At 37.5% G+C, this 22201-nt stretch overlaps 1 long non-coding RNA gene across 1 annotated transcript in view; it reads left to right on the forward strand.

The window, feature by feature from the left end:
* The first annotated feature begins 8335 nt into the window (after positions 1-8335).
* Positions 8336-22201, forward strand: part of LOC122725894 — a 35097-nt gene continuing 21231 nt past the window's right edge. Inside the window, exon 1 of the long non-coding RNA XR_006352762.1 lies at positions 8336-8863. This is a non-coding gene — a long non-coding RNA (uncharacterized LOC122725894). The remainder of the gene's footprint in view (positions 8864-22201) is intronic.

Here is a 22201-nt window from a genome sequence, read left to right on the forward strand (position 1 = left end):
TCTTTTTTATTCTAACATCCTCTCCTAGTGATATCATATTTCATGGGCTACTATTTCCATGCAGATAGCTCCCAAATTTATATATTTAGCCCTGTCTCTTCCCAGAATTTATGTGCCATATCACATCCACCTGGATGTCCTATAGACATCTCAAGCTCAATGTGTCCAAAACACAACTCATTATCTGCCTCTTGGAAACCTTAGGTCCCTTCAAGAACTAAGTAAGTGCCAGCTCCATCAAGAGGCTTCTCCTGATATTCTCTTTGTTTATACCCCTCCCTCCACTATGTATTTCCCTTATATACCTCCTGAATTTATCTGTGAACATGTTATATCCTCTCAGTAAATTATAAACTCTTTGAGAGTCAGGACTGTCTCACTTTTGTCTTTTGTGTCCCTGGTGTCTGGCACATAGCAGTCACTTAAAAAAAAAAAAGTTAATCAACAAGCATTTAAGTCTCATTGATGCTTTAAAAAAAAAATCTGTAATTTCCCAGTGACTCTTCCTCCTCAGCCAAATAGAGCCATCTCAACAACTAATTACTTTTCCTTCAAAATCCCCACCCCATTCTACACTTTCCTTTTTCTATCAAAGTTGCCACCATTTTCCAGTCTTAACTTTGGAGTTATCCTCTGTCTCCTCATCCTACATATCCAATCAGTTGTTAAATCTTTTTTACCTCCACATCTCTCACATCTGACCCCTTCTCTCAACTTAAACAGCCACCATTTTAGTTCAGATCTTCACCTATTGCTTTGACTAGTTATATCAGCCTCCTGCTTCAAGTTACTCCTAACTCCAGTCCATCTATATAGTTGCCCAAGTGATTTTCCTTAAGTACACATGTGACCATGTCACTCTTTTCCTCAAACTCCAGTGGCTCTCTATTTCTTCTAGGATAAGGTGTTTGAAAGCACCTTTATAACTTGACTCCAACCTATGTTTTCATCCTCTTTCCATGTTGAGGTGGGAGATGGGATCAGAAATATCAGATTGGCATTGAGAAAGAACTGTGCTGGTCTGGCTGGCCCAACTCTTTGGTAAGGGATGTGATTAGAAATAGCAGAATAGCATTGAGAGAGTTGTGCTGATCTAGCTGGCCTAATTATTTTGTTCTCAATTTTGTAGCATGAAAGGACCCATCTCCCCTAATAAGGAAGAGCTGAATTATGTAAAACTCTGTGAGATTAGAATATGCTAAAAGCCTTTTGAGCATCTTTATATCTGCTCCAGGATAAGGCCCAGCCCAAGGATAGAGTCTCTGGGGCACTGTGAGGTGTCACAAGAGGGAGGCCCCAGGAAGTAAGGAAGACCCTTTGCATGATTCTTTTTGTTTACTCTGTTATAAAAAAAAAATGGGAGTTTCTTCCCTTGGGGAGGTTGAAATATAGGATCTCTCCTCCAGGCCAGTTGCTCTGTTGCAATAAACTGACTCCTACTTTTATCTAAATTATGTGTGTGCCAGTTTAATTCTTTAAATTGAGGATCTCCAAGAACCAGCCTGCCCATGACAATGTTACTACCCTTCCTGCACTCTATGATCTAACCAAAATGACCTCTTTTCCCAGAAGACATTCCACTTATCTGTGCTTTTGCCTTGGCTATCCCCCATGCCTGGAATGCACCTTTTCTTCGCCACTGCTTTATAGAATTCTTCTCTTCCTTCCATACGCAGCTTAAACATCACCTACAGCAAAGGCTCTTAACCTGAATTCTGTGAATAATTGATAATAATAACGACTACAATTTAAATAGTGATAACCATGTGCCAGGAACTGTGCTAAGTCCTTTATAATTATCATCCCATTTGGTCCTCACAAAAACCTTGGGAGGTAGATGTTATTATCCGCATTTTGCAGATGAAGAAATTGAGGCAAACAGAGGTTGTGACTTGCCCATGATTATACAACTAGTAAGTGTCTGAGACTAAATATGAATTCAGGTCTTCCTGGCTCCAAGTTCATGTTCTATCCTCTGTACCATTTAGCTTCCCTATGAATTTGTTTTATTAATATTTAGATAACTACATTTCAAAATAATCAGTTTCCTTCTTTAAAAAATGTTTTATTGGTGGATTTTATTTCTATATTACATTTATGGATTATTTTCACTTCCTGAAAGGTCTCTTGAAACAAAACAGTTAAGTAAAATGAATATATCTATGTAGGTATATCTCATTCTGCATCCTAAATCCATCACTCCTCTGTAATAGTAACATGTTTCATCATCAGTCCTCTGGAATCACAGATGGTCATCATATTGATCATAGTTCTTATAGTTTTTAAAGTGGTTTGTTTTTATATAAATCATTCTGTTGGTTCTGTTCATTTCATTCTTCAGTTCATAAAAGTCTTGAGAATTGTTCATTTTTATAGTATAGATGTAGGATAGATTGTTCCGGTACTGCTCACTTCACTTCTTTGTCTTTTTGAAGTCATCCATTTTTTCATTTTTTACAATAGTACTACATTGCATTAATGCACCACACTTTATCTATTTCTCTTTTGTTGGATACCCTTCTTACTTTACAATTTTTGCCACCACAAAAAGAGCTACTATAATCATTTATGTACATTAAGGGCCTTTTCCTATGTCTTTGATCTTTTTTGGGTATAGGTCTTGCAATGTCATAGCTGAATCACAGGGTATACAACATTTTTGTGTATAATTACAAACTTTTTGTGTATAATTACAAATTGCTTTCCATAATTGCCCATTTATGGGTCCAACAACAGTGTATCAATGTACCTGTTTTGCCACAGTTCCTCCAACATTCATCACTTTCCTTTTTTATCTTCTTTGCCACTCCAGTGGGTGTGAGGTAGAGTCTCAGAATTGATTTAATTAACATTTCTCTAATTAGTAACTGTGTAACTTTTTTTTTCATATGGCTATAGATAGTTCTTAAGAGAAGAAACCCAGTCTATCTGTTCATATCCTTAGACCATTTATCAGTTGAAAAATGGCTCTTTTTCTTATAAATTTGAATTAGGTCTTATATATCTTGGGAAAATAGTATTTAATAGTATTTTTCCCCAATTACATGTCAAGACAATTTTTAGCATTCATTTTTAAAATATTTTGAGTTCCAAATTCTCCTTCCCCTCCCCTCTTCAAAAATGGTAGGCAATTGATTGAGGTTATACATGTGCTATCATGTAAAACATATTTCCAGATTAGTCACAGTTGTAAAAGAAGAAACATTTCAAAAGAAAAAAAATGCAAAAAAGAATAAAGTGAAAAAAGTATGCTTCAATCTGCTTTCAGAGTCCATCAGTTCTTCCCTTCTCAATAGATCTGACAGGTAGACTATTCCTTGTTCTTCTAATTTGCTTATGTTGTTACCCTTTATGTCTAAATCATGTGCCCATTTTGACCTTATCTTGGTATATGGTGTGAAATGTTGGTCTATATCTCATTTGTACCGTATTGTTTTCCAGTTTTCCAGGAAGTTTTTGTCAAATACTGAGTTTTTCTTCCAAAGGCTGGGGTGTTTGCGTTTATCAAACACTACGTTACTATGGTCATTTACTACTGTCTTGATATTCATTAGGGAAACTAGTTTATAATTTTCTTCCTATTTTAGCTCTTCCTTGTTTAGGTATCAGCACCATATTTGTACCATAACAGGAATTTGGTAGGACTCCTTCTTTGCCTATTTTTCCAAATAGGTTTTTATAGTATTAGGATTAATTGTTCTTTAAATGTTTTGTAAAATTCACTTGTGAAGCCATTGGGCCAGGAGATTTTTTTCTTTTTCTTTTTTTTTTTTTTTTTTTTGGTGAGGCAATTGGGGTTAAGTGACTTGCCCAGGGTCACACAACTAGTAATTAAGTGTCTGAGGCTGGATTTGAACTCAGGTCCTCCTGACTCCAGGGCTGGTGCTCTATTCACTGCACCACCTAGCTGCCCTGAGATTTTTTTTTTCCTTAATGAGTTCAATGCCTTTTTCTAAGATGGAGTTATTTAGGCATTTTATTTCCTGATTTGTTCATCTAGGTAATTTATATTTTCATAAATATTCATCAATTTCCCTCAGAGTGTCAGATTTATTGGCATATAATTGGGCAAAATATTTCCTAATGATTGCTTTAATTTCTTCTTCATTGGTGGTGATTTCACCCTTTTCATTTTTGATACTGGATATTTTATTTTCTTTCTTTTTAAAAAATCAAACTAATGGTTTATCTATATTATGGGTTTTTTTTTCATAAAACCAGCTCCTAGTTTTATTTATTAGATCAATAGATTTTTTTACTTTCAATTTTATTAATTTCATTTTTGATTTTCAGGATTTTCAAATTGGTCCTCAATTGGGGATTTTTAATTATTATAATAGTCATTCTCTCAATTACTTTTTTTTTGTAATAAAGTATTTTTTCCCATTACATGTAAAGATAGTTCTCAACTTTTGTTTATACAAGCTTTCAAATTTCAGATTTTTCTCCCTCCCTCCCCTCCCTCCCCCCTCCCCTAGACAGCAGGTAATCTGATATAGGTTATATATAGATATACATAATAACATTAAACACATTTCTGCATTAGTCATGTTATAAGAGGAAAATCAGATCAATGACGAAAAACCTCAAAGTAGAAAAACAACAGCACCAAAGACAAAAGAAATAGTATGGTTCATTCAGCATCTATACTCCACAGTTCTTTTTTTTTTTTCCTGGATTTGGAGATCCTCTTCTATCATGAGTTCCCTGGAACTCTTCTGTACCATCTCAATTACTTTTTAACCAATCAGAGTTGATTGCTACCTTAAGGAACACCCACTCTTCCAAGGGCATATAAGCACTGAGTGGGTTTTATGAGGGATCTCTGGCATCTGAGAGAGTCATTGACCCTTTTATTAATTATAGAAATTCCATATTAAAGTGCTACAGAATATATAAAGTACTTGGTAGCCTATTTACCAATATACACACAAGAAGTATATAAATACAACTACAAACAACTGTTTATATAAATAAAGTAGACCTAAATGGTTGGGAAAATATTAATTGCTCATGGGTAGGATAAGCCAATATAATAACCATTAATAATTTACCTAAATAATTTACATATTCATTGCCAAACCAATCAAATGATTATTTTAGAGAACTAGAGAAAATATTAACAAAATTCACTGGGAGGGAAATGCAACAACAGGGAGGAGATTTTGGAATAATGGGGCATCAGTAAGATATGCATTACCCATCCATATCTTGTATATCATCTTGAAGACCTGGATATTGCTTATCAGTATACCAGGGTTGTGTGATCTGCCACACCCCATGGGAGAGAGAGAGCTGTTTTTCCCTTGGCCTTGGGGGTTGAGATCTTTAGGTTTCTTGGGGTCCCACTGTATTCCCGCAATACTAGTATTTGATAAACACTTGCTATTTGTCAAAAACTGCTAGGAAAATTGGATAGTAATATGGAAAAAAATTAGACCAGCACCTCACACATTATATAAAGATAAGCTACAAATGGGTATATGACCTAGATATAAATGGCCACAAGATAAACTAGTGGAACATGGAAAAAAAATACCTATCTGATCTATGGAGAGCAGAAAGGTTTATGACCAAATAAGGAATAGAGAGATTAAAATGGATAATTTTGATTACATAAAATTTAAAAGGTTTTGCTCAAGCAAATCTTATAAAGCTAGGATTAAAAGGGAAACAAGTGGGGAAAAATCTTTGCAGCAAATTTATCTGATAAAGATCTAATTTTAATTTTCTGAGACTTCTGGGAGCAAAGACGGTGGAGTAAGCAATAAACCACTGTAACTCTTCCATATTCATCACCGAACAATCATAAAATAGCATCCCTAAACAAATCCTGGAACAGCACAACCAGCAAAAAGATGGGGTAAAACAAGAAGCTTGAAAAATCAGCATGGTCTGTCTGTCTTGGGAAAAAGGGGGGCACAGTCCAGGATAGGAAGCATTCCAGAAAGACAACTACAAGCCCCACCTAAGCAAACTAGCAGGAGATTGAGCTCCAGTGCTGTAGAGCAGGCAAATGCCAACACTAGGACCCCACCACATGACTCAGCAAAGCCAGGGGAACAAATTCCTGCTCAAAGAATCATCATGTGCTTCAGAGTAGCCCTGTGGAAACGGGCAACCTCTAGTGGCCATGATGGAGGAGGCTAAAAGGGTTAACAGATAACCTATCAATAGTACCTAAAAGGGTTAACAGAGAAACTAGGGTTTGTGTTCTTAGAATAACCAAGAGATTTTGTCCCAATCAACCCTTACCATCAACAGAGACAGTAACCAGGGACCATTAACCATTAATAGCCATTAATATTCCTAGATGACAGGACATCTAGAAACCAGATCCTAAGTAAAGAGATATCATAAACACAGAGACCCTCTGGGCCTGACAAGTTTAAGCATGTCTTTAGGAACATGTGCTGAGGGGCAGCTAGGTGGCGCAGTGGATAAAGTACCGGCCCTGGATTCAAGAGGACCTGAGTTCAAATCTGGTCTCAGATACTTTACACACATACTAGCTGTGTGACCCTGGGCAAGTCACTTAACCCCAATTGCCTTACCAAAAAGAAAAAGAAAAAAGGAACATGTGCAGAAAAAGCCAAATGTGTCCTTAGGTTTACCTTATGACATGTAAAAGGTATCCACTTTGTGGATTGTTTTAGGACCCCAGGAAGTCCAAATTAGGATAAGACCTCCCATGAACCTCCCACAAGGAGGAGATTAAGATAACGAGGAGATAATCTACTTTTTCTTACTATAAATATAACTATTCTTCTGACCCCTATTTGAGACACCTATCTCCATGGTGGTCTCCCTGTGGTTATTCACAGTATTGCAATAAAACTTGGGAAACTGAGTCACTGAGTCTTGTAATTCTTTGGGATGCCTCACAATCAATTTGATTAATTAACACCCCCACACACAGAGACACACATACACACACATCAGTGACTAACCTTAGCAACAGTGTAGAATCCAGGAAATGCAGAAACACCCCACTCACCTCAGAATATGACAGACATCAGCACTAGGACCCCAACTCAGCACCAAGTAAGCTGCCAGCAGCACCAGCCACACCCCCAACAAAGACATCCTCAGCACAGCACCAAACACAAGGGTCACCCGTGGGCCTAAGGGCAACATCAGTGCAGCACCAGGCAAACAGCTAGGGCTTGTGGCCCCTGACACAAGAACCCCAAAACAGTGCCCTTTCTACCCCATAAGCAGAGCTCAAATTTAAAAGAAAGGAAAAAGGCTAAAAAAGATTGTTGTGGGGAAATAGGGTGGGGGGGTTTGGAGTAGGGGTTCTTAGGAATTCCTCTTTAAAGAATTATACCCTCTTGCACACAAATCCAATTAGAATAAAATAATAGTTTATTTAGGTGCTAGGGAAAGGAAACAGAGAGAGAAATCCTTGGACTTCTTCTCATGGGGAGAAGGCAAGGCACAGAGGTGTGGTTCTCTGAGATACCTTTCTCCCTGAGCAGGAGACAGGCAGATACTTTTATAGAGGACAGATGGTGGTGGTCTGATGGAGTGATCATCTGACTGTGGAAAGTTCCCTCATTGGGGGAGGACTATCCCCCACTGGTGGCTGGGGGAAGTTGGGTGAGGGGTTGCTCCAGATCTCTCAAGCTATCTCTCTCCCCCTCATGCCACAAAGGCAGCAACTACACCTAATCTTATCTCCCAGAGGGATGGGGAGACTGGAATGAAGGGTGGTGGTCCTGGAGCTAACTCAGTTTGATCCAGTGCCACTTATCTTTTTGGGTGTCTGTCCTTTGGTTTAGTTTCTGAAGGAGGTTCTTTGATTTATCCTAGAAAACTTCTGAGGTACCCTGGCCCATTCAAATGAGGTACCCTGGCCCATAACAAAGATGAACAAAAACCAACAGCAACAAAAGAATCTCATGATAGAAAGATCAAGACACAAACTCAGAAGAGGGCAACATTGTCAAAATACCTATGGGCAAAGACCCAAACCAAAATGGAAAGGGGTCTAGAGTCCAGAAAGAACTCATGGAAGAGATCAAAAAGGAGCTTAAAAATCATCTAAGAGAGGTACCAGGGTAGAAGAAGAATGGGGAAAAGAAATGAGAGTGGTGCAAGAGAATTATGAAAAAAGAGTCAACAACTTGGAAAAAGAAAACCACTGCTTAAAAAGTAGAATTGGCCAAATGGAAAATGAAGTTGAAAAGGTAACTGAGGAAAACAACTCCTTAAAAGTTATAATTGGGCAAATGGAAGCTAATGACTCTATGAGACACCAAGAATCAATCAAATAAATTTTAAAAAATAAAAAAAATAGAAGAAAATGTAAAATACCTCATGGGAAAAACAACTGATCTGGAAAATATATCCAGGACAATGTCAGAATCATTGAACTACCTGAAAGCCATAATCAAAAGGAGGATCTGGACAGCCTCTTTCAAGAAATTACTGAGGAAAACTCCCTGGATATCCTGAAACCAGATGGCAAAATAGGCATTGAAAGAATCCACAGATCACCTCAGGATAGAGATTCCCAAAAGGAATATTAATAGCAAAATTTGAGAACTAATCAGATTAAGGAAAAAATACTGCAAGTGACCAGAAAGAAACAATTCAGATATTGGGGAGCCATGAACAGGATTACATAGGACGTATCAGCTGCAACATTAAAGGATATGAAGTCATGGAACATGTTATTCTGAAAGGCAAAGGACCTAGGACTACAACCAAGAATAACTTACCCAGCAAAATTAATCATAATACTTCAAAGGAAAAAATGGTTATTCAATGAAAGAGGATTTTGTTTTCATAAGGAGAAGACCAGAATTGAATAACAGATTTGGTCTCTAATATCAAGACCCAAGAGAAGCCTCAAAAGGTAAAAGGGGAAAAGAAAACACAAGGGATTCAATGGAACTGAATGGTTTATATCCCTACATGGGAAGATGGTATTTGTAATTCTTAAAAATTGCACCACCAATAGTACAGGTTGAAGGAATACACATAGACAGAGGGTATAGGTATAACATTAATTTCAGGGAATAATATAAAAAAAATTAAGGGAGTACATTGGGTGCAAAAGGAAGGGAGAGGTAGAATGGAGTAGGTTATTTCATATGAAGAGGCACAAAATATTATTACAGTGGAGGGAAGGATGGGAATGGGGGGAATGGACATTGCTTGAACCTTAGTCTAATCAGTATTGGCTCAAAGAGGGAATAGTATACACAATCAATTGAATACATTAATTTATTTTAGCTGACGGGAAAACAGGAGGGGAGAAGATTAAATAAAGTGGAGTGGGGACTGACAGAAGAGAGGGAAGACTGGGGGAGGTAGTAGACAGAAGCAAAAGACTGTGGAAGTGGAAAGGGTAACAGGAGAGAGAGGACAAACAGGAGGAAAAATAGGATGAAGGGAAAAGCACAGTAATCATAATTGTGAATGTGAATGGGATGAACTCTCCCATAAAACAAGCAGATAGTAGAGTGGATCAAAAATCAGAATCCTGCAATATGTTGTTTACAAGAAACACATGAAGCAGAAACACACAGAGTAAAGGTAAGGGCCTGGAGCTTCAGCTGAAGTAAATGCAAGGGTAAGCAATCCTGATCTCAGACAAAGTAAAAGCAAGAATAGACCTAATTAAAAGTGATAAGGGGGACAGCTAGATGACACAGTGGATAGAGCACCAACCCTAGATTCAGGAGGACCTTAGTTCAAATCTGGCCTCAGACACTTAACACTTACTAGCTGTGTGACCCTGGGCAAGTCACTTAACTCCAATTGCCTCACCAAAAAAAAAAAAAAAGAGAGAGATAAGGAAGGAAACTACATCCTGCTAAAAGGTACCATAAACAATGAGGTTAATATTAATACTCAACATATATGCACCAAGTGGTATAACATCCAAATTCTCAAAGAACTTAAGTGTTACAGAAGAATTAAACAACAAAACTATACCAGTGTGGCATCTCAACTATCCCCTCTTAGAACTTTATAAATCCAAACAAAAAAAATAAACAAGAAGGAAACTAAGGAGGTAGAGTATTAGATAAGTTAGATATGATAGACATTTGGAGAAAACTGAATGGGAACAGAAAGGAATATAATTTTTTCTCAGCACACATAAAACCTACACAAAAATTGACCATATATTAGGGCAAACCCCTCTCAAAATCAAATGCAGAAAAGCAGAAATATTAAATGTATTCTTTTCAGATCATCATGCAATAAAAATTACATTCAACAAAGGGCAGTGGAAAGACAGATTTAAAACCAATAGAAAACTAAATAATTTAATCTTTTTTTTTGGGGGGGGGGACGGACAAGCATGGCTGGCAAGTTTACCAGGTGGGTGTTTCAGTGAACTCCAAGCTCAGTACAAGAAGCAGATGACAAAGAAAGTAAAGGCAGTTCCTGGGCCTCACCCAGGAGGGGCAACCCCTTACCTTCATGGGGAAGCTCCCCAAAGCTCCTTCCAATTCCCAGCTTCTCCAGGGAGAGATTTTCAGGAAAAACTAAGCCTACTTCTGAGCCGTCCAGAGGAGACAGCCCTTCAGACCTTGGAGGTTGGGGCTTCTCACAGCAAGTGGGTGTGTGGGCCCTAAGAGGAAAGACTGTCTAAAGGGGAGGTCACCCACCAGCAGCCTTGGGGTTAGGGTCCTCTCCCCTCCCTGGACTGCAAGCTGTGAGAGGCCCTGACTGCATCCCAGAGTAAATAATTTAATCTTTTTTTTGTTTGTTTTGGTTTTTGGTTTTGGGGTTTTTTTGCAGGGCAATGAGGGTTAAGTGACTTGCCCAGGGTCACACAACTAGTAAGTGTCAAGTGTCTGAGGCTGTCTTTGAACTCAGGTCCTCCTGAATCCAGGGCCAATGCTTTATCCACTGCGCCACCTAGCTGCCCCAAAGAATTTAATCTTAATAAGTAGGTCAAAGAACAAATTACAGAAGCAATCAATTATTTTTTTAAAGAGAATGATAGGGGGCGACTAGGTGGCGCAGTGGATAAAGCACCGGCCCTGGATTCAGAAGTACCTGAGTTCAAAATCCGGCCTCAGACACTTGACACTTACTAGCTGTGTGACCCTGGGCAAGTCACTTAACCCCCATTGCCCCGCCAAAAAAAAAAAAAGAGAATGATAACAATGAGACAACATCCCAAAATTTATGGGATGCAGCCAAAGTAGTACTTAGGGGAAAATTTATTTTTCTAAATTCTTACATCAACTAAACAGAGAAAGAACAAATCAATGAATTGGGCATGCAACTAAAAAAAAAAAAAACTAGAAACAGAACAAATTAAAAATCCCCAATTGAGCACCAATTTGAGCATCGGCCCTGGAGTCAAGAGGACCCGAGTTCAAATCCGGCCTCAATCATGTTGATAAAACTTGGTTACAAGAAAATGGATAGATGGATTTTACATGCATTGTATAGGAAAAGAAAAATATGTAGACTATCAACTTTCTGGTGACCCTTTTTGTTTCTGGTAGACCTCTCCAGTTTTAGTTTTTCTTGTAGCCATCTTTCTTAGACTCCTTAGTCTAGTAATGAAGAACATTCAATAACATTTTAACAAAGAAACAAGTAACAAAAACTATTCCCATGACCTCAACTTACACAAGGGTTGTTTTCCATCTTTTGCCTAGGAGCCAGGAGACTTGACTTAGTGTCCAGACTCTAACACCTACTAGTTTGGTCAACCTGAGAAAGTTATTTCATGTCTTAGCTTTCGCAACTGTTAAATGAGAATATCGGACTAGATAATCTATGAAGTCTCTTCAAGTTCTAAAATTCTATGATTGTTGCTCCAAGACATCATTTGTAAGTTGCTTGAAATGTATTTTCCTGTAGTGATAGAATTTAGACATCTACAAAAGTCTATTTAATCTCATACTCTAGGTATGTGTTTCAAGTTTAATAAAGGGTCCTACCTTGAGAGAAAATGACTTTTGGCTGGGGGCAGAGAAAGAAAACTAACTTGCAGGGTCAACCCCAACCTTCAAGGATGAACCCAGGTGCAGACACTCTTATAAGGGACCCTCTGAGCTATTGGGTGCAACTGGAATGAAATATTATTGTGCCATAAGAAGTAGTGACTTGGAGGAATTCAGAGAGATGTGAGAAACTTGAAAGAACTGATATATATAAAAACAAACAACTAAAAGTGTATACAACTATAGTAATGTAAATGATAACACTAAAAGCAGTTGCACACAGATAAATTTTATTGAACAATATTCATCCAGGGGACTGATGATGAAATATATATCCCTGTTCTCGGTAATCAAGAGAGAACTAAGAATATGGATCCCACTAAGATGGGGTTTAACTTATGTATATTGGTAAGGAGGTAATGGAGTTTAGAGGAAATTATTTTGTTCGGTGTTTGTTTGTTTTTTGGTGGGGCAATGGGGGTTAAGTGACCGCCCAGGGTCGCACAGCTAGTAAGTGTCAAGTGTCTGAGGCCGAATTTGAACTCAGGTCCTCCTGAATCCAGAGCCAGTGCTTTATCCACTGCACCACCTAGCTGCCCCCTAGAGGAAATTATTTTTATATAAAAGCAAAAGGCAACAATAACATTTTTAAAAATAAACAAAACTCTTCTAACTGGCCCCTTGGGCTTTAGTCACTCTCCCATCCTCTCTATCTGCAATATAATTTCCTTAAAGTGCCCCAGAAGGGAAAACTAGGAGGTGATACTCTGCATCGAGCCAGAATTAGTCTGCACATTCCTAGTCTTCTGTTATCCTTAGGGAAACAGGAGCACCCTGCCAAGATAATAGCTATGCAGAACCAAAATTAGTAAGAATAAGAAAAGCCAGCAACCCTAGGAATCTAGTTTTTACATATCAATAAAAAACAGCAGGGCCTGTTAAACCTATTGTTGTATGACAAGGAAAATTTACTTATTGTAGACATTCTATATTCACATGATCTACAAGGGGGTAGAAGAGGAAGCTTGCATTTTAATCAAAGCATACTATATATAAGTGCTTCATAATAGGTATAGCTAGGTCCTAAATAGTGTGAATAATGTGGTCTCATTAATTCGTACTATTCAAAATTATAATTATGTAAAATATGGTAATTGGCTCAGTACGATGTAAATGTACAGTGTGAATTCAAACAATGTGACCTCTTCAGGGAATTCCATGTTCTCACAAATTGAGACCTAACTGTATTTTACTGAAGTGTATCTTTATCTTGATACTTTTCTTCATCTCTTCCTTTTCTTCTGTCCCTTCAAATATCTCTCCTCTCTCATTCTTCCCTTTTCTTCTGTTTTACTCATGTCCTCCTTTCACTCCTCACAACACTCACTTCACTTTCCAAATGAAATTGATGTCTTGGCTGTTGAGATATGGTAAAAAGAATTCTAGATTTGGGGCTAAAAGACTTGAATTCAAATACCAATTCTACTTGCTACCTGTGTGACCTTGAGCAAGTCACCTGATGACTCAGTTTCTTATCTGTAAAATGAGAACTTGATAGACTATAGGGCCCTTTTAGGTCAAATTGATGATTCTGTGATCTTTGGTTCCAATCCAATCCCATAAACATTTAGTAAGTATGCAGGATTCTGTGTTGGTAAAGGGAATTAAAACAAAAAAAGCAAAAATTAATTCTGGTCCTCAAAGAACTTTTTTATTTGTTTGTTTGTTTTTTAGTGAGGCAATTGGGGTTAAGTGACTTGCCCAGGGTCATACAGCTAGTAAGTGTTAAGCGTCTGAGGTCAGATTTGAACTCAGGTACTCCTGACTCCAGGACTGGTGCTTTATCCACTGTGCCACCTAGCTGCCCCCCCTCAAAGAACTTTTATTGTGTTGTTCAGTTGTTTCAGTCGTGTCCAACTCCTCATGACACCATTTGAGATTTTTCTTGGCAAAGATACTGGAGTGGCTTGCCATTTCCTTCTCCAGCTCATTTTACAGATGAGAAAACTGAGGCAAACATGATTAAATGACTTGGTCACAGAGCTTTTAAATGTCTGAGGCAGGATTTGAAATCAGGTCTTCCTGATTCCTGGTTTAGTCCTCTATCCACTGTACCACCTAGCTGTCAGGTTAGACAAGTCACTTAACTTGAATTTCAGTTTCCTTATTTAGGAACTAGAGCTATTAATACTTGCATTATATCTACTTCATTGGGAGTTTCAGAGAGTGGGGATTGAACAACATAGTGACTACAGTGTTAACTGTTATAAGAACATTATAATCGATGGGACAGCATGGCTAGATAGAAAATTAGCCTCTGAACTAGGAAGACCCGAATTCAAGTTTTGCCTCTAATACATATTGACCCTGGGATCCTAGGCAAGTCACTGGACCTCTCAGTATGCTAGGCAACTAGCCAAGATTATAAGCTGTAGAGAAATTGCTAATCTTCATTTGTGGAGAAAGTATTCTTCTCCTGAAATTCCCTTTATAAATAAAAACAAGTCCAGTCCCTAATCCTACTGGTGAAGTGGGAGAGTTTACCAAACATGGATTTTGTCTAATTTAGTGTTTCCCAAGCCTAAACCCACTTTTAATATCTCCTTTTCCTGATTCCACAATTCTTTATTGCTTACCCTCATTATCCTTCCTTCCAGATAAGAAATCTGTGGAAGAGTTAGGGTCAGAACTCAGGAAGGTTGTACCTTACAACCAGTTTTTCCATGAATAACACCTACATTCATGTGGCTACCAAACCCCCAACTGTATACTCTTCTGTTTGTTTTTATCCTGGGTGCTGTGCTGTCTGGTTGAAAAAGGTCCTTTTCTTTCCTCTTCATTTACCAATTATATACCAAGACTTCAATGTAGGTATAGCTTTTATTAAAAATGATCATATCTGTGGTATATGAATGTAATGGAATACTATTGTGCTATAAGAAATGATGGGGGGGGGCAGCTAGGTGGCGCAGTGGATAAAGCACTGGCCCTGAATTCAGGAGTACCTGAGTTCAAATCTGGTCTCAGACACTTGACACTTAACTAGCTGTGTGACCCTGGGCAAGTCACTTAACCCTCATTGCCCTGGGAGGAGGGGGGAGAGAAATGATGAGCAGGCACATCTCAGAAAAATCTAGAAAGACTTAAGTGGACTGGTACTGAATGACGTTACAGAACCAGGAGAACATTGTACATAGTAACAGCAAATTGTGCAATGATCAACTGTGATAGACAGCTTTTTTCAGCAATACAATGATCCAAGACAATTCCGAAGGACTCATGATGGAAAATACTCTCCACATCCAGAAAAAGAACTATGGAATCTGAATGCAGACAACAGATGTAGAAGATTTCACCAGCAAGCCAAATGTAAAGGACCAGTAAGTGGCTTGCTGCTAAAAACTCCTACATCTGTTGTCTTCCCTTTTTAGAAGGGGAGTCCCTTGATATCAGGAATTATCTTGCTTTTTTCTATTTGTATCCTTAGCATTTAGCATAATAAGTGCTCTTCAATTTCCTTGCCATAGACCCTGCTATTCTTCTTGCCAGATCCTCACAACCACCTGACCTTTCCCTTTGCCAGGAAACCCAACTCTCCTTTATATGTTATCTCCCCCATTAGAATGTTAGTTCCTTGAGAGCAGGGACTCTTGCTTTTCTATGTATATCTTTAGGGCTTAGCATGATGCTTGTCCCATAGTAAGAGCTTAAATGCGTTTCCATTTCATGACATCTCAGGTATCTATATCAAATATATCACATCACCACCAACTTTGTGGCTGGCTACTTTTTTTTTTTTTTTGCAGGGCAATTGGGGTTAAGTGACTTGCCCAGGGTCACACAGCTAGTAAGTGTTAAGTGTCTGAGGCCGGATTTGAACTCAGGTATTCCTGAATCCAGGGCCGTTGCTCTATCCACTGTGCCACCTAGCTGCCCCATGGCTGGTTACTTCTAAAGGTTGCTTCACTATATGGTCTGTTGAAATTTTCTGTGGTTGATAAATTGAGATAATTTATTCCTGGTAGATAGACAATGTATCTTGATGCCAAATAAAAATAGAATTGTTTGTTCATTTTTTCCAAAAATATAGGAACATTTTGCCATTAGTGTGTGGTTTCTTGGGGGGCAATTTAGACATAACAGGACACAGAACAAATATTTTACGAATTACCTACCTTCTCTTTATAAAACAATGTAATGAGATTTCAGCCATTGTAGAAGACAGCTGTTTTTGTTTTTAATCTTACAATCTTTTAGGAAAGAGATTGATTGCACAACTGTCAAGGATGATATATTCTAAAGTTTTGCTATCTTTTATGTTTAAAAAAATTAGCTTTTACCTAAGTCCCTTCAGCACATTTCCTTTTCCACCCCTTCAAGGAAAATTATATATAGGAGAATTTAAGTTCTTGGGGTCATGGATTAGGACTGCCTTTTTGATGTATTCAGAAAGATCCCATAAGACCACTGCACTACCATCTGCTCTTCCCACTGCCTGGCACATAGTAGGCATTGTATAAAGGCTTATTCCCTTCGATTTCCTTTCTCCCTAGAAACAAAACAGATGACTTCTAAATGTCAAAAAGTCTTACACTCATAAGTGGTGAAAGGATAAATAATTTTCAAAAGGATAAATTCAGAATATCAACAACTATAAAAAAATTATCAAAATCATTAATGCTAGGGGCAGCTAGATGGTGCAGTGGATAAAGCACCGGCCCTGGATTCAGGAGGACCTGAGTTCAAATCTGGCCTCAGACACTTGATACTTACTAGTTGTGTGACCCTAGGCATGTCACTTAACTCCAATTGCCTCACGCAAAAAAAATCATTAATGCTAAGATAAATGGAAATTAAAAGAACTCTGAAATTTCACCCCCACAGCTCTAGTACATGTAACTGGCAAAATGATGAATGATAGAAATAGTCAATATTGAACAAACTATGGGAAGTTATTCATACTAATCGTTATTGGAGCTGTATTCTGGAAAACAATTTAGAATTTGGGAGGAAAATGACTACACTGTTGACACCCCTCCTACCACCTTTTGACTCTGAGATCCTACTATTTAGGCATCCCTCACTAGAAGGTCAAAGGCAAAGATGAAGGGTTTCACAATTACCAAAACAATCAACTAGCATTTCTTACTATGACAAAAACTGGAAATAAATACGTGCCCATCTATTGGGAAATTGATTAACATATTTTAGCATATGAATGTGATAGAATTAATATTTCTTATGCCATAAGAAGTCAACTAATAATCACTATTATACATCTGCCCTCAAGAAATGATGAATACAAGAATTCAGATGAACATGCAAAGATTTACATGAACTAATGCAAAGCAAAGAAAACAAAACTATTTGAACCATACACATAATAGCAAGACTAATGTAAATAAAAATCCTAAAAAGACAGCTAACTTGAGATTAAACACAATGACTAATATTGGTTCCAGAAGATGGGTGATAAAATGGTACCTCCACATAGGTACTAGGGATACTGGATGTTGTAGGCTCTGACAGCTGCAGTCACTGGTTGTTTTTACTTAACTGTTTTTCTTTGTTACAAGGAAGGGCTTCATAAGGGGGGGGGGGTTGGGGAATAATATATTGGGAAATTACTACACAGTAAAAAAGCAAAAGGGATCAATATAAGTCAAAATGAGCTGTCCAACCTTTCTAGGTATTTCCTTAGTTATTTTGAAATATTCCAACAATTAGAAGCAGCATCCCTCTTTCTACTCAAGGTCATTTGAAATATCTGTGTTCTGATTTTTCCTTGGTTTTAAAACAAAGAATCCCACTCTCAAATGTTGTGAAGCAATTTCAATAGCAAACTCCTAGACAGTGACAAAAAGGCGTGCTTCCTCCATACATTGTACTGTAATCAAAGCATCTGTGCTCATTAGCAGAATGAGAAAGATTTAAAAGTCTTAGAAGTAAAGTATTATCTACCCCCTTGGACATTTGAGGTTTCAAAAGCTTATAAAAATACAATTTCCTTTCATTTTTTTAAAAATGTGAACTAGAAAATCAACACATATGATCATTTCTACATGCCAAAAAAGTCTTTGAAAAAGAGGATTGCATATGAAGTCATTAATCTATTACTTACAAATATATATTATATATATATATATGTTAAATTTAACATGACAGGACCATTTCCCTGCTTATCTGTGTCACCTTTTGAACACTTGTTCTTTTGTGTTTTTAAATATCTCATCAAAGATTTTTCTTTCTTTCTATTTTTTGCATCTCTACTGCTATTCCCACTCTTCTCCACAACTCTCCTTCTTCCATTCCAAAATAAACCCCTTTCTGGTTTAAAAAATATTATCAAGCAAAACAAATTTGTGTTGTATTGCTTTCATCGGAAAATATGTGTTGCATTTTATACCTGCAGTTTATTATCTCACAAGGTGTGAAGCATCAGTCTTCTGGAGTCATGATTGGTAATTGCAGTGATCAGAATTCTTAAGTCTTTTTTTCCTAACTTTGCAAGGAGCACTATAGCTGCTAGGAATTTATTGGACAGAGTAGGAGCCTCCTGCTACATGAGGAGATAGTTGGGCTCTTTGTCATCATCTATAGCTTAAGAGAGAGAACCTTTTCAAAGCCCAAAGAGCAGATGTGAACAATTGTATAACTTAGTACACTAGCGGGACCAGACTCTAAGAATAACTTAAAGACCCAAGCTGTATTGATGAATATAGTCCATTTGCACATAATAGAGAAAGTAGGATGAATAATTTTATTTGAAAGTAAAATAATCATATCTACTTCTAATTATGTGTATTTGGGATTCATTTGCACAGATGGGAAAAAGTATAAAAATATAATAAAATGATTTTAAACTATTTTTTAAATTATTTCATCAGTTGAAAAAATTGATTCATCTGGCCCCAGGCTTACAACCTAGATGTTATTTTCGACTCCTCACTCCACCCCGCCCCCTCTCAGTCACTCACCTCCCCATATCCAAAATGTTGCTAGTGGAGTACTTGTGGGTGATAGCAAGATAAAGAAACTGCTCTCCCCCCTCATTTCCATCTCTTGATTTCTCTGGCTTTTTCCAAGTCCCATCTAAAATCCCACCAAGAAATCTTTCCCAATCCCCTTTTAATGTTCTATGTTGCTTATGCTATATATTTACAGAAGTCTATATGTTCAAATTAATTTGTAGGGACTATAATTTTCACTGGAGGAGGATATTGTGCATGTGCTATTACCCAGTGATGAAACCCTTCTCTAGCATAGAACATGCCTATTCTATTGGAATTTTAGAGATGGGTGATTTGATAGTTCAAAAGTTGAGAATGGGGGGCAGCCAGGTGGCACAGTGGATAAAGCACCATCCCTGGATTCAGGAGTACCTGAGTTCAAATCCGGCCTCAGACACTTGACATTTACTAGCTGTGTGACCCTGGGCAAGTCACTTAACCCCAATTGCCTTACAAAAAAAAAAAAAGTTGAGAATGGGAAAAGAGTAATGGAGATTGTCTTTGAACAAGCTTATTTATGCCATTTGTCTTTGGGGAAATTTTGAAGCCAGGCAACACTACCTCTCTTTGGAGAAAGCCGACAGATATTTTTCCTCCATTACTAAAGAGACAAAGGTATAGATTGACATACACACTTGTTTTTAACCAAAGTAGAAGAGTGACATAACTGGAAAAGTTGAAATTGATGACACCTGATGCTCATATATTCACCAACACAGCTGATATTTATTATCAGTACATCCTGAGCAATTACACTTATTTGAATTAGCAGTGATCCTGGATGTCACATAGCACTGAACTTGTTTTTATCTCACTGCTACTTGAGAGGTTGGAGTGAGAAGCTGAAGAAGTGTTCTAGTCTTGCATATTCAGTGAATACTTTGCTATTGCTGTTTATGGATTTTTAAAAAACCTTTTTGATAGATTCATTACTTTAGAAAACGTGCTAACAAACAATATTCAATAAAAAGTAAAAATAACCTGAGTCCCAAAACCCATTGGTATGGGACTTTCTTCACATTGGTGGAAACCAGTGTCCTATAGCTGTGTGAGGTGCAGGGCAGAGTTGCTGAGAGTGGGGGAGAGAAGAGATTTAGTCTCTTCAGACTCTCATTGGATACTGCAGGCACTTTGGGAACTTCTGGCTTCCATCTTAAAAAGAGAAAATTAAACATAGCACCCTATTTCAGGTTCTTGAAATGAGAATAAGATTGGGAAGAAGTCAATGTGAGAGGAACTAGTGGTTTCCATCATGCTCTTATTCCCAGCTTGCTACACTAGAGACTTCAGAGAATTCCCCCTTGGCTAACATCTGGGATTCTCTCTCTTAGTTGGAATGAGATACCCTGGAAGGTAGTGAGTTCTCCATCCCAGGAGGTTTTAAAGCAGAGTTTAGACAATACTTGTTAGAGATCGTGTGGAGAGATATAGATTGTACTAGGCCTTTGACATCTACTTCAGCTTGTTCTATCTGTAATTCTTTGATCTACTCCAGTTCCCTCCATTTTGTCATGTAAAGAAACTAAGGTCCAGATACCATGTGGTTAGCTAGTGGTAAAATGAACATTAGACTTTAGGTTGAGTACAATGTTTAAAATGTAGAAAAGAAGGTTGGCAAATTTAATAATATTTATTTTTGGTATTAAAATTGATAATACCAATAATAACTTGCACATATGGTACTTTAAGGTTTAGAGACTCCTTTCTTTGCATTGTTATATTTTACTTTCAAAACATTTTAAAATTTGTACTATCTTTTGTTTTTTTAAAATTACCTTTATTTCCTAGTAAATGCCTCCCTTCCCCATTCATCCCTTAAAAACAAAGAACAATAATACCAAGGAAAAAACAGAGAAAAGACTAGTTTAGTAAAACTAACCAACATATAGACTGAATCTGACAGTATGTAAAACATTCCACACCCACAAATCCCCTCCCTACCATTTTCTCATCTCTTCCTGGTGAGATTCTACTATATATAGCTGGACCTAGACATCCAGTTATGCTTCACTGCTACTAATCCTTCTGGTGACTGGTAGGGAAACTTTGACCTTCTCTGTTTCTAACCTGGGCAGCTCTATTCCTCCTTGGGCTCTTTTTGGGGACTCACAATGTTGATGCCAGACTTAGGGCAGATACTTGATTGGCATTGGCAGTATTAGAGCACAGAATTCCTGAGTTTGCTCCTCTATCCACTAGCCTCAGCCTTCCCAGTAGCAGGTGTTACAGGCATGTGCCACCACTTTTTTTTTTTTTTTTGCGGGGCAAGGGGGGTTAAGTGACTTGCCTAGGGTCACACAGCTGGTAAGTATCAAGTGTCTGAGGTCGGATTTGAACTCAGGTACTCCTGAATCCAGGGCCGGTGCTTTATCCACTGCGCCACCTAGCTGCCCCGTGCCACCACTTTTGACAATAAATATTTGATCGTTTGTTCATTCATTCATTCATTCTTTAGAAACCAAACTTGATCATTATAATTACAACAGCCTTGTTTCACTTTTATCCTACCATTTAAAAAAAATCAAACTTATCAAGTATAAGAAATTAACATTCAAGCAAATGCCTTTATAATTATGAAAATGAATTGCTAATCACTTTCATGAACTTCTAAAGATGTGTACCTATTCTATTTATTTTCTTAACTCCCTGCTGAGTTTGATGCCATTATTATTGAAAAGAGATTTACAGTTGACTTGCCTGGAAATATGATCATCAGGGCAACACTATTAACTTAGTAACTGTCTATTTGCCTCCAGGAATTTCCCACTTTATCATTGTTGTATTCGTTTCTTCATGTAATCCATTATGTTCTGGGAAACATTTAACAGCACATCTTATCATAAAACATGTAGAGCACAAATAAATATGTATATCCATTGTTTAATGGCTCAGCTACAAATCATTTTCATAGTTTTACCAGTATTTTCTTAAGAGAAAACATTCATACCAACAAAATCATATTTTTTAGAGAAAATTTTCCAGCTGGATGGCTAGAAAAACCATGCATGCATAATAAAATATAAGCAGAGGAAAAAGAAAAACCTCTCCCAACACATAATGAAAAGATTGTTTTACAAGTTTTCTCTGCTTTTCTTGGTCTTTTCTCCTAAATTTAACTATAGAATAAAAAAAAATAACATTCCCCTTTCTTTGTGTTGGATTGACCACTGGTTAACCTGAAGGTGTGATTTTAATAGATTTGAAGATATTCACTCATAAGTAGGGGTTAAATTAAATGACACTTGGGGTCTCTTCCAAATCTAGAAC

Source organism: Dromiciops gliroides, chromosome 4, assembly GCF_019393635.1.
Source record: "Dromiciops gliroides isolate mDroGli1 chromosome 4, mDroGli1.pri, whole genome shotgun sequence".
Taxonomy (NCBI): Eukaryota; Metazoa; Chordata; class Mammalia; order Microbiotheria; family Microbiotheriidae; genus Dromiciops; species Dromiciops gliroides.